The sequence below is a fragment of the Lutra lutra genome, chromosome 12 (assembly GCF_902655055.1).
Source record: "Lutra lutra chromosome 12, mLutLut1.2, whole genome shotgun sequence".
Lineage (NCBI taxonomy): Eukaryota > Metazoa > Chordata > Mammalia > Carnivora > Mustelidae > Lutra > Lutra lutra.
Window position 1 is genome coordinate 84,390,956 of NC_062289.1, and position 15,773 is coordinate 84,406,728.

The following is a 15,773-nucleotide window of genomic DNA, read 5'->3' on the forward strand; positions in this document are numbered from 1 at the left end:
TGACAAATAAATAAATAAAATCTTTAAAAAAAAAAAAGTAAAACAAACACATACAAAACACAGAAAAAAGCAAGTTACCCATAATCCCACTGCCCAGAGAAAATCATTTCAGAGTTTTAGAGTATGTCCTTCCACCTGAATTTATATTACTATTTTTAATTAATTAAAAGTGTAAAATTTTCACTGGTAATACTCTTAGCAAACCAGCATGAGAAATCAGAACTACAGTTAAGAAGTTTGAGGTCCTGGATTTGCTTCAGCCTCAGCTTGAGCAAACTGCTTAACCCCTCTCTGGTTGTTGCTCTGTAAAGTGGGGTGACACCTGTCCTGTCCACGCTGTGTGGTTGCTGTACTAATGGAAGGAATTCGGCTTTGTTGAACCAGTTGTTAGGTGGTAGCCGTATGGCGGAGGGAGTCCAGGCTTTCAGATGCCAAGTTGGCCAGGGAACATGAAGACAAAGGAAAGGCGAGTTCTGTATCACTGGTTCCCTGTGATTGTTTTGTGCGTGGAAGGTTTCTAGAAAAGCTTTTCAGGTGAATATGACCAATAGAAAGTGTCCTGTGTCTTTGGGGAGAAACCTCCAGAAATGCCAGTTTATCAAACATCTGTTGTGTTCGCAAGACTCTCCTAGGTACAGGGAGCTCTGTGTCTCACGAGTGAGACAGGGGCAGTGAGTATGGGGGGGGGAGCCTAAGGTGGGACCTGGATGGTCATCACTTCTTAGAGTTGGCTGTGTGTCTGTCTGGGAGGGAGTCCAGGAAGGATTCCCACGTAGGAATCAGCACTTGTGTTTGCTATTGATGGAAATCTGGGGTTTTGAGGCAGGGATGGTTTAGGTAAGACATCTGAGACCAGACTGAGCAAAGATAATGAGGCATAAAAGTAGCGCGTTGAGGCAGTAGCAGATAGTCTGCCGCTCTATATTTGAGGGCAAGTAACAGGAAGTAAAACTGAAGTGTGCTTTACATCAAGGAGCGGCTTCCCTGCCCTGATGAGTTCATCCTACTTGTCTCCAGCAGTAATCACTGAGTTTTCTGCAAGTCCTTTTTCTGTTGTTTGGTCAAAAATAGCGGCTCGTAGGTGGTAAACAGAAAAAACTGCTGGATAAACGGTCTTGTTCCCGCAAAGCTGGGCCACTGTCACCACTATCAGTTTTAGTATCTTTTCTTCATACCAGGAAGAAACCCTGTATTCCCAGCCCTGCAGTCTGTCTCTACAGACTTGCCCGTTCTAGACATTTCACATAAATGGAATCATACAGTATGATTGACTGACTTCACTTAGCAAAACGTTTTCAGAGTTTATCTATGTTGGAGCATGTGTCAGTTCTCCATCCTTTTTAGGCTAACTCATTTTCCATTGCTTGGATATACCACCTTCTTTTTTTTTTTTTTTAAGATTTTATTTATTTATTTGACAGAGAGAGATCACAAGTAGACAGGGAGGCAGGCAGAGAGAGAGAGAGGGAAGCAGGCTCCCCGCTGAGCAGAGAGCCCGATGTGGGACTCGATCCCAGGACCCCGAGATCATGACCTGAGCCGAAGGCAGCGGCTTAACCCACTGAGCCACCCAGGCGCCCCGATATACCACCTTCTTGTCCATCAGCCGATGGACGTTTGGGTTGTTTCACTTTTGCCTATTAGGAATAACGCTATTTTGAGCATTTGCATTTGTGAGTGGACTTATGTTATCATTCATCTTGGATGTATAGCTAGGAGTGGAATTGCTGGTTCATGTGGGTGCTCTACCTTTTGAGGAACCACACAGCTGTTTTCTAAAGTGATTGTGCCATCAGCAGCGAGTGAGGTTCCATTTTTCCCACATCTTTGCCAACTCATTCTGGTTTATTTTATTTTATTGCAGTCATCCTAGTGAGGGTGAAGTGCCGTATGACATCTCACTGTCATTTTGATTTGCATTTGCCTCATGACTAGTGATGTTGAACTCCTTTTCATGTGCTCATTGGGCATTTGTCTAGCCTCTTTGGAGACTATACCAATTATCTTTTATTTCGACCTCCCAAATATTAAGTGTAAAAACAGTGTGCAGAACACTAGTATGTTAGTGTTTAGCATAAAAGTATACAAAAGAATACCGACTGTCTTCTTTGCCAGTTATTTTTATTGTGGTAAAATACATGTAAAATTTACCATTGTAACCATTTTAAAGTTTACGGTTCAGTGACGTTACCTTCCTGTCGTGCAGCTACCGCCACCATCTGTTTCCAGAACTTTCTTCATCTTGCAAAAGTGAAACTCTGTATCCATTAAACACTAGATGTCCATTCCCCCTCTCCCTGCCCCTGGCAACCACCATTCTGCCCTCTGTCTCTGTGACTTTGATGACCGCATATAAGTGGAATCACACAGTACTTGTCTTTTTGTGAGTGACTGACTTCACTCTGCATGCTGCCCTCGGGGTTCATCCACGTTGTAGCAGGGGTCAGAGTTTGTTTCCATTTGAAGGCCGAATCCTATTTCATGATATGTGTAGACCATGTTCTTCTGCCTGTCCTCTCATCTGTGCATGGGTTCTCAGGGTGCTTGTGTGTTTTAGATACTATGAGTAATGCTGTGAACGTGGGCATACAAATACTGCTCTGAGACCTCGCTTTCGGTTCTTTAGGATCTGTGCCCAGCAGTGGAATTGTTGGGTCATATAAATTCTTTTTACCTTTTTGAGACACCGCCATTCTGTTTCCACAGCACCTGCACCATCGTGCGTTCCCAGCAGCAGTGAGAAGGGCTCCAGCTTCTCCACGTCCTCGCCAACCCTTTAATTTCCCAATTTTTGGTAGTAGTCATCATAATGGGTGTGAGGTGGTATCTCCCTGTGATTCTGATTTGCATTTCTCTAAAGATTTGTGACGTTGAACATCTTTTCAATGTGCCTGTTGGCCATTTGTGTATCTTTGAAGGAATTGTGTATTCTAGTCCTTTAGCCAGTTTTAAGTTGAGTTTTTGTTGTTGCTGAGTTCACCAATTATCTTTTATCTCATGTATCTGTCAGGCATTTATTGAGTACCTATTGTAGGGAACTAACCTAGATGTTGGAGATACGGAGTTGAGTAAAACAGGCACACCTCTGCCCTTGCAGAACGCAGGGCTTGTATGGAAGTCAGTCCTTTGCCTCGCAGCAGATCCTGGCTCTGTTACTTTATGAAGACCTCCTGCCAACCACTTAACCTTTTGGAGCTCAGTGTTCTCATCTGTAAATTGGGGATTATAGCTACTTCATGTAGTTGCAGTGCAGATTAAATGAATTAATGTGTGGAAAACTCAGTAAATGTTAGAATACTTCTTTCCCTTTCATGTAGTCCCTGGTGTCTTCCTGGCTGCCTGTTGGTAAGGAAGTTAGGTGTCAGCTCAGTTTTCTTCTTTCATTTAAGTAAGAATGGGGAAAAACCCACTTCTACCCGTATAGGAAATTAAAACCTGTCTTCCTGGCCATGTTTTTGAGTTAGTTTGAGTAGGAGTGCCTTACCATTATTAAAGGGCACGTTTTTAATGAACAGTTGTCACTGAAGAAGTTGTAATTTATGAGGAGTTAAACATTCAGGGAGAGGCATCTCCTGCTCCTCATGTCAGAACTCGTGCCTTGCCAAATTTCAGGCCCTTTGTATGTTTGTCAGTTTTATTTCCCAGAGTTTAATTAAAGGTGAAGTTTTTCTTTTCTTTTCTTTTCTCTTTATGGTTTTAACTAATGTCTACACCCAGCGTGTGACTTGAACCCACAATCTGGAGATCAAGAGTCACGTGCCCCTATGGACTGAGCCAGCCAGGCACCCCAAAGGTGGTCTGATAGGACCTGCTGTGTGTCTGATGGGACCTGCTGTGTGTCTGTATGGAAGATTACCTAAGCAGGGAAAAAATAACCAACAACGAAGCTGGGTATTAAGTTCCAAATGAAACTATTTCCTAGTCTCTGTTGATAGTATCTAGGGTGCTTATACAGAAAAGCATCTCAGGGACTTGTACGGAAAACGAGTAGAGTGGTACCTTCTCTTGAAATAGTCAGGTGTCCTTCAGTACTGTGAAGACAAATGTGATTTCTGCCCCCCTTTGGATCTGAAAATCTATATAGGACATATTAAATTTGCTTATTTGCAGAGTAAAAACAAGAGGGATTTTATAAAGAGGGAAAAAAAAACAAGTAATTGTTTTGTGAGTTATCTTTGTGCCTTTTTCTTGTTCAGAACAAACAGCTGGTGTGTGTTTGCTTTTAATATGGGCAGGGTCTAACTATTGAAGGGGAAGAGACAGTATGCTTTCATTCTTTTGTGAAGACTGGAAAGGGACACCAATTTTAACCTGCCTGGGGATTGACTCCTCTCCCTGCTGTATACAACAGCTTAGAAACTTCTGTTCATCAGCACTCTTTAGGGTCAGGAGTTTTTACTCTGGAGATTGAGGTTTTATGTCTTAGACTCTTAAGTAACTTGGACCTTAACAAGTGATTTCACTTTTTAGAGTCCATTTCCTCAGTAGTAAAATGAGGAAGTTGAACTAGATTGCTAAGGTCTCTTCTGAGTCTGAAATTTTATGATGCTATATTAAGCACATTTGTGCCTTTTGACATGTTAGTATAATTGACTGCTGTCGACCTATTAAGTAAGTTCTTCTGGGAGACACTAACCAGGCCTAGTAATTTCCTTTTTAAGATCTTTCTCCAAGCTGGTGGTATTAGAGTTATAGAGTCACAGGAATTTTGCAGAAATTTGTGTAAATGAGCAAAATAGCTCAAATTATTCAGCTTTCTATGTTCCCTTTTTACAAATTTTTTTTTTGCAGATGGAGGAACTTGGGAGGCTGCATATTTTCTGTTTAAGTAACAGGAACATAAAATCTCCACTCAAACTTAGCTGTACAAAGACATTCATAATTGCAGGTGGTTGCATCATGACATAGAGTTTCATCTTCTAGAAAGATTGCCTAATGCTCCAGATCTCTCTGGCTTGGTTGGATTTCGGTCTCCCTCCTTCTCCTTTTAAAAACTGTTACAGGCTTTGAAATTCTGGGTACAATTTGTATTCTGTACTATGTCATACACTGAGTCTTAAAAACATGATTTTCAAGCACAGAATAATTTTTTAGTTGGTCATGTCTGTCTGTTGATACCCTATTCTGACTTCATTCAACATACATCCTGTACTGAGTCTTCACTTAAAATTCTACTTCTGACTTTGATAGATGTAAAATTTTCTGTTTACCTTCAATAACTTATTATATGATACTCTCAAACCAGCACGTAAGGTTGGTAGACTGATTTTATGAATTGCTTTGTAAGGCCCCTACCTTAGAATTTGGAAGTACAACAATTCAAATGTGGCACCATTTGAATTAAGGAGTCAGTTAATCTCCTGCTCCTTCCTGGCTTGTGTCCTTTAGTGTCTAAATGTACTTTTCACATCGATTCTTTTTTTTTTTTTTTTTTTTTAAGATTTTTAATTTATTTATTAGAGAGCAAGCAAGCATAAGCAGGAAGAAGGGCAGAGGGAGATGCAGACTTTAACTGAGCAGGGCCTTTTAAGGGGCTTGATCCTAGGACCCTGGGATCCTGACCCGAGCTGAAGGTAGACACTTAAGTGACTGAGCCACCCAGGTGCCCCTCACATTGATCCTTTTAAGCAAACAGTGACTACACTATTTACTTATCTTTTATCTTTTGTACTCTATTCTTGCTAGAAGTGTGCACTTTGTTTTTAATTTTTTTTTTAAAGATTTTATTTGTTTATTTGACAGAGATCACAAGTAGGCAGAGAGCAGGCAGGAGCGGGGAAGCAGGCTCCCCGCTGAGCAGAGAGCTCGATGAGGGGCTCGATCCCAGGACCCTGAGACCACGACCCGAGCCGAAGGCAGAGGCTCCTACCCACTGAGCCCCCCAGGTGCCCCTGTTTTTAATTTTTGTGTTAACTTTAAAGCTGTTTGACTCTGGTTTGTTTTAAAAGTTACGTCATGTATTGTGTATTTTGCTTGTTCTCAGTCTTAGGCTTATGCTACTATATATTAAACATTTTTTTAAAAGATTTTATTTGAGAGAGAGAGAGAGGGACAGACAGAGCACAAGCAGGAGGAGGGGGAGTGGAAGAGGGAGAGAAGCAGACTTCCAGTTGAGCAAGGAGCCTGACGTGGGGCTCAATCCCAGGACCCTGGGATCATGACCTGTGCTGTAGGCAGATACTTAACTGACTGAGCCACCCAGGCGTCACTATATTAAACATTTGTTATACTGTATCTCAGTATTTCATGATACTCTGTTAAGAACACCACTATTTTCAGATGCTCTGGCCTCCTGAACAAATTTGAGACATTGTCCACCCTTTTAGGTTTATACCTTGGAAAGACAGAGTCAGCCCTCAGGAAGATGGATTCTCTTTCTCTTCTTTCCACTCTGGAGAATTGTTCTCTTCTCATGTATGTTTGTTTCTGACAGGGCTGCATGGCCTTTTCCCCTGGCTGATCTTTTCAGTATTCCTGAGTCTTTTAATCCTCTGCTGGAGATGGTGGGATAAAGAAACAGAGGAGGGGCAGTTTGGAATTTCCTTGTAGTCACAGGCACCAGCCTTCCTAGACTTACCTCTCAGGTTTAAGACTTTATCCTGTTACCCTGTAAGCCAATCACTTAGTTGCTGCTGAAACCAAATGGCCCCGGACTCTTCCTTGCTCTTCTCTCTGGTTTACCTCACTTGTTATGGCCCTAATTCGAAGCAATGGTTCTGGGGCCTGTGCCCAGAGCTGTGTTTGGTGACCTCTCCTACGTTTTCCCTCCGCTCAAGGGGCTAGCTTCTGGGATGTCAGCTGGCCTTAGGCAGCTTCATGTCACTCATCATCAGTTCATACCAACTGACCCTCATGTGCTTGACAGATACTCCACTCTGGAGGAGATGCTCTCCATGTCCAACCAGTATTCTGTGTCTTCAATGAGAAGACAAGTTCCTCAAAAGTTAAAATGTGGGACAGTGCCTTTTCTTCCCTGGGTCTTAAATTTTAAATTATAGCCACTAGACTTCAAAGTCAAAGACAATTTACTAAAGTTTGGGGGACAAAAATATTGGATTAGTAAGAAATGAATAACTGCCTGCAGTTAACCCTTAGCGTCTCTAATGTCCTGCAGTTTTTCCCTCCAGTCCCCAAGCTTGTCTTTTCACATGTTCTGATCTCTCCAATCCTCAACTCTGCCTTGGTTTCTTACAATCAGAAAGGCAGCAAAAGCTAAGCATGATGCTGCTGCACTAGAATAATGTCTCATTCCCCTCTTTGTACTTGAGATGCGGCCCCTGCTATATTGGCCTTACATCTGCCTGTCACTAACTCTCCGGTTCCTCTCGTGATTCTTGAGACACACTTATTAAATTTTCATCCGTAACTCAATCTCTGTGCTTTGCTTTGAGCTTTACTGGCCAGCGCTTTGTGCTATAAGCAGGTCATCTTTATACATTATATATCCCCTGTCAAACAGATACTTTTTTATTTTAATTTTTGTTTTTTAGAGAGAGTGAGTATGCATGCACACACACACTCAAGCTGGGAGATGGGCAGAGGAAGAGGGGGAGAGAGAATCTTAAGCAGGCTCCATGCTGAGTGGAGCCCCAAGACCCTCAGATCATGACTAAGCCAAAATCAAGATTTGTATGCCCAACTGAGCTACCCAGGCATCCCTCAAATAGATATTTTTAAAAATTTTTAAAAAGATTTTATTTATGTATTTATTAGAGAGAGGGAACACAAGCAGGGAGAGTGGCAAGGAGAGGGAGAAGAAGCAGGCTCTCTGCTGAGCGGGGTTGGGGGGGCACTCCATCCCAGGACCTGGAGATTAAGACCTGAGCCAAAGGCAGTTGCTTAACCGACTGAGCCACCTAGGTGCCCCAATTGAATAGATATTTTAAAGATCCTCTTACTATAAATGCTTTACCCCCTTTTTTATCTTAATAATTAAATTATTCAGTTTTTTTTTAAAGATTTTATTTATTTATTTGACAGAGAGAGATCACAAGCAGGCAGAGAGGCAGGCAGAGAGAGAGGAGGAAGCAGGCTCCCTGCTGAGCAGAGAGCCCGACGCGGGGCCCGATCCCAGGACCCTGAGATCATGACCTGAGCCGAAGGCAGTGGCTTAACCCACTGAGCCACCCAGGCGCCCCAAATTATTCAGTTTTATATTCAGGATTTTACAGGATTTTTCCTTTTCCTCACATGTGTGTTTTAATGAAGTTGGAAAGATGAATGTTGTACACCCAGGGGGATTTAAGGCAACTGGTAACTTATTACTGATGCCAGGAGGAAGGCCACTGCATTTACATTCTACTTTAAGCATGTGTTCTAGACCTATACTGTCCAGTACAGTAGCCACATATGTTGAGCACTTGAAATGTGGTAAGTCCTAGCTGAAATGTGCTGTAAATATAAAATACCCAATGGTTTCAAAGACCTAGTAGAAAAAAAGAACGTGATACAGCCTATTAAATTTTTTTTAAAAGATTTTATTTATTTATTTATTTCAGAGAGAGAGAGAGAGAGAGCAAGAGCACAAGCAGAGGGGGGAAGGGCAGAGGGAAAAGGGAGAAGCAGGCTCCCCACTGAACAGGGAGTCTGATGTGGAACTTGATCCCAGGACCCTGGGATCATGATCCCAGCCCAAGGCAGATGCCCAACTAACTGAGCCACCCAAGTGCTCCAGTCTGTTAATAACTAATATTGATTACATTTTGAAGTAATAGTTTGGATATATTCGGTTACATAAAATGTTATTCACTGTTTTTAGTTTTCTGAACATAATTACTAGGTAATTCCAAAATTTTGGATTTGTCTCACAACATATTTTCATCAGACAGTGCTGTTCTAGAAAGTATGCTGGTGTCAACAGAGATAATGATCTAACTTGAGACTTACAGCTCTTACGTACCATTCACTAGAGGTAGTAATTGAATAGTTTACCCATAGCATCATTGACCTACTTTTAAAAAGAACCCCCCAGGTGGGAAACTGTATTGCTGTCATCTTTGTCAACGGCTTGGAGATAGTAAGATAGAGTTACTTGGTGCTTTAGTTTGAAAATCGCAGTATTGCATCATTTTATGGGTTCTTGTTTTGATGTTGAGTCAGTTTAGAACTTTTTTGAACTCTTACTGTGTACCAAATACTTTCTTAGGTCCTTTGGATGCAAAGACAGATCTCACCCCCGACCATGAGGAACTTAGTCATCGCGTGCTGTGCAAACAAGACAGGAGTGTGATTCCTTGTTCATTAATAGAAGACTGCACAGTGGCTAGTGGAGGGCCCAGAAGGATGAGCTAGGCAGGGACAGTCGCCAGGAAGGACCCGGTGAGGAGGGGATGCTCTGCCTGTGTTCTTTCAGAGAATGTCCGGGATGGAACGTGCAGTGCGGAGCAGTAAGGGCTTTGCTGTATGAACATCCCATCCTCGGGAGGTGACCGCTCTTCCCATCCCAAGAGTGTAAGCTCAGCCCAGCCAGGAAAGATGTGTTAAATTGGCCCCAGGCAGGCCTGTCAGCTTATCGTTTGGCTTTTGGTGGTCTTGGGTGAAGTTGGAATACTTGACCTTCTTTGTTTTACTTAAAAGTGAAAGAAAATACATAAATGCTCTTCAGTTTTGTCTTCTCCAGGCCTTTCTGTACATAGATACGAATGTGAATGAAACTGAAAGAGAGAATAAAATCGAATGACTTGCCTTTCTTTAGTGGAAACATGAGTCAGTTTGGAAAGCTACCAGAGTGTTGTGTAAGTGTTTTCAGTGGCTGAAGCAGACCAGCTCGGGTTACACTGAATCTCCCCTGTTGGGGGTGGGGGACAGCAAGTGACACAGCATACAACTGACACTTACATAACCATGACTCCAGTGGACAGGATTAAGCTGTGAATGAACCTCCCGGACTCCGGAATATGATACTAGAGCACAGCCTTTGAATTTTTCTCTAAAGCTGGACTTGAAAATGAGCTTCAGAAACACCTCACTCCAACTAGACTTTCTATTACCCTCGGAACTTCTTTACCTTCCCTTCTGTTATTAAGTTCATGAACTCTGATCCTTTTAGAATTAGAAGGGAACTCAGAAGTCTCAGAGTGTGGCTGTCTGTAGGTAAGTCTTCTAACCTGTCTGGGGCGCAGGGCACAGTTGAGACCTGGGTCTCCAGCTGTCCCTCTACGACAGCATGTGGCCGTCTTCCCGGGGCTCAGTGCCAAACGCCCTCTCCTGGCAGATGAACTTCATTGCAGTCTCAGATTCTTGAACTCTCCTTTGCCTCCCAACAGAATTTCCAGAGTGAGTAAATAAAGGAGGATTTTTGTTTTGCTCATAGGACACAGTGGACCATGAGGGCACTAGGCGAGCTCTGGGGATGTGATTTGCCTGGGAAGCTGCCATGCTGTGCTAGAGGGTGCCAGGAGATGCTGAGCTTCCTGGGAGCTGATCTTATCAGACAGGTCTCTCTCCACACATGGCAGAGTGCTCTTACTGTGACAAAGTTAGAGCCACAGTGGCTTTTCTTCCACTCTGGACCCTTGCCGTCTTGCTTAGGGAGTTTGGATTTGAAATCGAAAACAGTCAAACCACGAAAGGATGGAGTTGGAAATGGATCTGACTTAGTAACCTCTAGTTATAACTGAGGACACCAAGGTCTGGGAAGGAGTTAAAGGCTAATTCAAGGTCATCCAGCCGGGACAGAATCCAGGTGTTCATTTTTTAGTCTAGAAATGTTAGTTTTTTTGGTACTTTTTTCTAAAGCCATAACTTTTTTTTTTTTTTTTGAGATTTAATTTGACTCACAGAGAGAGATCACAAGTAGGCAGAGAGGCAGGCAAAGAGAGAGGGGGAAGAAGGCTCCCCGCTCAGCAGAGGACCCGATGCGGGACTCCATCCCAGGACCCTGAGATCATGACCTGAGCTGAAGGCAGAGGTTTAACCCACTGAGCCACCCAGGCGCCCCCTAAAGCCATAACTTTAAATAATAGTAAATGAAAATAACAAAACAAAAATGAGTAAACAAAACCTTAAAAAAATCAGAGAGGAGTTATGAAGAATATTATTCTTTTTGTTTGAATGATTTATACTGTGTTTATTTGGGAACTGCTTGTTTGGAGGAATCTCTTGTTTCTGTAAACTGCTTAAGCTTCTCTTAGGTTATGAGGGAGAAGGTGAGGTTTAGATTTTACTAAAATAATTCCTATAATAAAAACTTTACATTATGGAGAATTTCAGATGTGCACAGAAGTAGAGAAAATACCGCCATCACCTGGCTGAACAGTTGTCAACTCATCTGTCTTAGCTCACCTAAGTTTCAGTGTGCTGTAATCAGACTTGTATGTTTTTTATACCTGTTTTGCCCTTGACAGTAAAATGCCTTTTTGCCCTTTAAAAAAAAAGATTTATTTATTTGAGAGTGAGTATGTGTGTGCTTGTAGGGGGTAGAGGGAGGGAGAAACCCAAGCTGATTCCATGGTGAGCCGGGAGCCTACGTGGGGCATGATCTCACCACCCTGAGATCACCACCGTGAGATTAGGACCTGAGCTGAAACCAAGAGTTGGACATTCAACTGATTGCACCATCTAGGAAAATATAGTACTTTTAAGAAAATATAGTACGTTTATTTATTATTCATATAATTATGTTTTTTGTCGTATGAAATATTTTCATCTCAACTGCTTGTCTTAAGAATTTCTTCAGTTGGGCATCTGGGTGGCTCAGTCGTTAAGCATCTGCCTTGGGCTCAGGTCATGATCCCAGGGTCCTGGGATCAAGGCCCACATTGGGCTCCCTGCTGGGGGGGGGGAATCCTGCTTCTCCTCTCTCAGTCCCCTGCTTATGTTCCCTCTCTCTCTCTCAAATAAATAAATAATCTTTAAAAAAAAGAAGAATTGTTTCTTCAGTTGACTTAATAGAGGAGATTGTAAAGCTCCAAGCGAAGTTTTCCTTTTTTTAAAGATTTTATTTATTTATTTATTTTTAAAGTAATATCTAGCGGTGCCTGGGTGGCTCACTGGTTTAAGCCTCTGCCTTCCACTCAGGTCATGATCTCAGGATCCTGGGATCGAGTTCCCAGTCGGGCTCTCTGCTCAGTGGGGAGCCTGCTTCCCCCTCTCTCTTTGCCTGCCTCTCTGCCTACTTGTGATCTTTCTCTGTCAAATAAATAAATAAATAAAATCTTTAAAAAAAAAAAAATCTCTACCCCCATCGTTGGGCTTGAACTCACTACCCAGAGATCAAGAGTTGCATGCTCTATCGACTGAGCCCTCCCCGCGCCCTTAAGTGAAGTTTTTTATCTTTGTCACCGTATTAGGTAAGAAGAGCTAGCTGCTCTAACAGACCCCACCGATTTTGGTGACTTAAACAGGTATAAATTTATTTTCAGTTATGTATGGAAAAGTCCAGGGTGGGTTTTCTGATGGGGGACGGGAAAGAAGGGATTCAGGGAACCTGGCTTCTTCCTAGTTGTACACCACCGTCCTCAAGCCATGCTCCTGCGGTTGCCCAGTTGGTCTCCAGCCCACTAGCGGAAGGGCTGGGATGCGGGACCACGTAAGGAAGATCTTAGGGGCTGGGCCTGAGCTCGGCCCACCACCCCGCCCCCGCTCCCACTAGTAGGGGGACACTCCGCCCCCTACACCTCGCATCCTATTGGCTTTGCCTCAGTCACGTGACCACACTGAGCTGCAAAGGGCCTTGGGGAATGTGGTCTGGGACTCCAAGAAGACCGAGAAATCAGCTTGGTGAACGCCTTGCTACTCTGTGCGCATATCCACTTGTGGTGCTGCCCGTATGTGCTGTATTTATGTTCCTGTGTGGAAAGCAGCACAGTAGAGTGTTTTCTTTGTGGTTGAAGCCATTTTACTATGTCTTAAAAATATTTTTTCTTCCTGCTTAAGAAATGCTATCAGTTCATTAAATTTAACTTAACAGACTCAAGAAAACACAAAGAAGATCTAAAAACCACCACTAATCCCAGCACCTGGAGATAATTATTAGTACTCCTTTGTAACATTTCCTTTCAACTCAAGCATTTTTAGCTGCTTAGAAATAACAGTAAATTTTCATAAATCTTATTTTGTGCATGGCCCATGAACTCCAAAACTTCTAAGAGGGGGAAGATACAACAGTTACCAGTAGTCTGGAAATTTTGCCCTTTCTTAGCAAAAATATACAATTGCAGAGCTGGGGTTAGGCTTTATGCTTTTGGCATTTTCTTTTTTTTTTTTTATTTATTAAAGATTTTATTTGTTTGACAGGCAGAGATCACAAGTAGGCAGAGAGGCAGGCAGGGAGAAAAGAGGAAGCAGCCTCCCTGCTGAGCAGAGAGCCGGATGTTGGGCTCCATCCTAGGACCCTGGAATCATGACCTGAGAAGAAGGCAGAGGCTTTAACTCACCGAGCCACCCAGGCACCCCTGGGTATTTTCCAAAATTAACTTGTAGGTTACCCATCTTAATCCTCACTCCTCTTAGTAAATAGAATAAATATTGGAGCTGGCAAAGTTAGATTGTCAAGGCAGAGATAACATTTTAAGTTCATGATTCACTTCCTACTCAGTTTTCAGAATTCTTAAATACTGTTTAATTTTCAGGAGAGAATACTAAGAAAAGGTGTTTGAAACTGAGCCAGAATTAAAACTTGCCAGCTTGAAATACATAAAAATATGTTTCTGGTGGTGAGGTGAGAACTTAGGGTGGATGTGCTTTTCTCTGCTTACCTGCATTGCTTGTTCTGGTTGGCAGTCCAGAAAGATGCTGCTTGTCTCAGATGGGAGAACACTTTGGGATAAGGTGCATTTCTTGAGTCATCAGTTCCAGTTTCAGGGATGTAGAACCATCTGTGTTTTTTGTTGTTGTTTTTAAGTAAGCTCCATGCCCAGTGTGGAGCCCAGTGCAAGCCCAAGGCTTGAACTCATGATCCTGAGGTCAGGACCTGAGCTCAGATCAAGAGTCAGATGCTCAACCGACTGAGGTACCCAGGGACCCCTGGTTTTTCTTTAAAGTGGTAAGGTTGAGGTTGTGTCTTAGAGGCAGACCCACATCAGAATTCTTCTTTGTGATGTCATCATCATGACCTCATAGGCAGGGTTGCTCAAATTGTTTGTGCACCTTTTGGCAGATATGAGCTGAGGCCTGGCCTGATTCTACAGACACCATGAGGTATCACTTTGTCTCATGTTGGTAGATTGTGTTGGCTTTCCTGCAACTTCTGTAGATTAAAAAAATACATTAATGTTAGGCTGTCAGTATTTTTCTGAAGATTATGTAATGGTAAGAAAATCATTGTTTTAAAATATCCTCTGGTAAGAAATTAATAAAAGAAAACTAGTAGGGGCGCCTGGGTGGCTCAGTGGGTTGGGCCACTGCCTTCAGCTCAGGTCATGATCTCAGGATCCTGGGATCGAGCCCCGCGACGGGCTCTCTGCTCAGCAGGGAGCCTGCTTCCTCCTCTCTCTCTGCCTGCCTCTCTGCCTGCTTGTGATCTCTCTGTCAAATAAATAAATAAAATCTTTAAAAAAAAAACCCCAAAAACTAGTAGAGCAGTTTTTTATTGTGCAAATGGGTATATGGTTAATCGTTGGCTCTATTTGCTGCATAAATGGCTATCAGTTTTCCTGTTTCCTGCAAATCTAAGATTTTTGTTCTTTGAAAATACATCTTCAGCATCAGGGGCAAGTAACAATTTGAAATGATCAGACTTGGTTGTCAGAATTAGTGTAGATTATTCATGACCCAGAGGTCATAAATAAATGCAATATGCATTTATCAATAAATGCAGAAGCATCACACTTGAGAAGTTATCATTTGTTTTAGAATATATTGCTTTGCTCTTTGTACCTGTTTTAGCTGGAGTTGGAAGAAAAAGTGTTGGTTCACACAAAGGTCCAGAAATCTAGTCTCTGATGGTTAATACATATAATTTCCTCAAGTACTTTCCTCCTTTATTTTTTTGTTTTTATTTTTAAGGATTCTGTTTACGCATTTATATGAGAGAGAGAGGGGAGGGAAAAGCAGACTCTGTACTGAGCTCAGAGCCTTACCCTGGGCTCGATGCCACGACACTGAGATCACAGCCCGAGCAGATACCAAGAGTTGGAGGCCCAACCCGACTGAGCCCCTCAGGTGCCGCTATTTTTATTTTTAAGATTTATTTTAATATTTATTTATTTTTTAAAAAGATTTTATTTATCTAACAGAGAGAGTGAGAGATCACAAGTAGGCAGAGAGACAGGCAGAGAGGGGGAAGCAGGCTCCCTGCTGACCCCACCACCTGGAAATCATGACCCAAGCCAAAACCAAGAGTTGGATACTCAACCGACTGTGCTACGCAGGTGCCCCAAGGATTGTCTTCCTTTAAACAAAAACTTTCAAAAACCTTGTGTCCTTATATACTGGGTGCAAGCACTTGATAAATTATCCCCTCCCATCTTTTATTTAAGTAGATACTGGTCTCTTCTAAATTTGATTGTGTGAGTTTAAGTTGAGAGATTATTAGGTGGCCAAAAATTTTCTTTTTTGTTTTATACTGCTTTTCCCCCTCACAGAGCATGTCAGAATTAAATTCAACATCCTATTTTTTAGACTTTTTCTAATGTCCTGCGTTTCCCTCTGTAACAGTCGCATGTCCCTATTTCTTTTTTTTTTTTCTTTCAAAGATTTTGTTTATTTATTCGACAGAGACAGAGATCACAAGCAGGCAGAGAGGCAGGGAGAGAGAGAGATTGGGGGGAAGCAGGCTCCCCACCAAGCAGAGAGCCTGGTGCAGGGCCAGATTCCAGGACCCTGAGATCATG

General features: G+C 42.5%; 2 protein-coding genes across 17 annotated transcripts in view; one reads left to right on the plus strand and one right to left on the minus strand.

The window, feature by feature from the left end:
• LOC125082000 (proline-rich proteoglycan 2-like) overlaps positions 1 to 15,773 on the minus strand; it is a 42,300-nt gene that overhangs the window by 13,011 nt on the left and 13,516 nt on the right. Inside the window, exon 1 of one of the 2 annotated variants that reach the window (XR_007121853.1) lies at positions 13,698 to 13,969. The exons of the other annotated variant lie outside the window; for it this stretch is intronic. The gene's annotated coding sequence lies outside the window, so the exon portion shown is untranslated. Of the gene's footprint in view, positions 1 to 13,697; positions 13,970 to 15,773 lie in introns of those variants that run through there. 2 annotated transcript variants of the gene reach the window in all.
• The window catches only part of CLIP1 (CAP-Gly domain containing linker protein 1), a 125,510-nt gene that overhangs the window by 6,364 nt on the left and 103,373 nt on the right, over positions 1 to 15,773 (plus strand). Inside the window, exon 1 of one of the 15 annotated variants that reach the window (XM_047697040.1) lies at positions 9,846 to 10,092. The exons of the other annotated variants lie outside the window; for them this stretch is intronic. The gene's annotated coding sequence lies outside the window, so the exon portion shown is untranslated. Of the gene's footprint in view, positions 1 to 9,845; positions 10,093 to 15,773 lie in introns of those variants that run through there. 15 annotated transcript variants of the gene reach the window in all.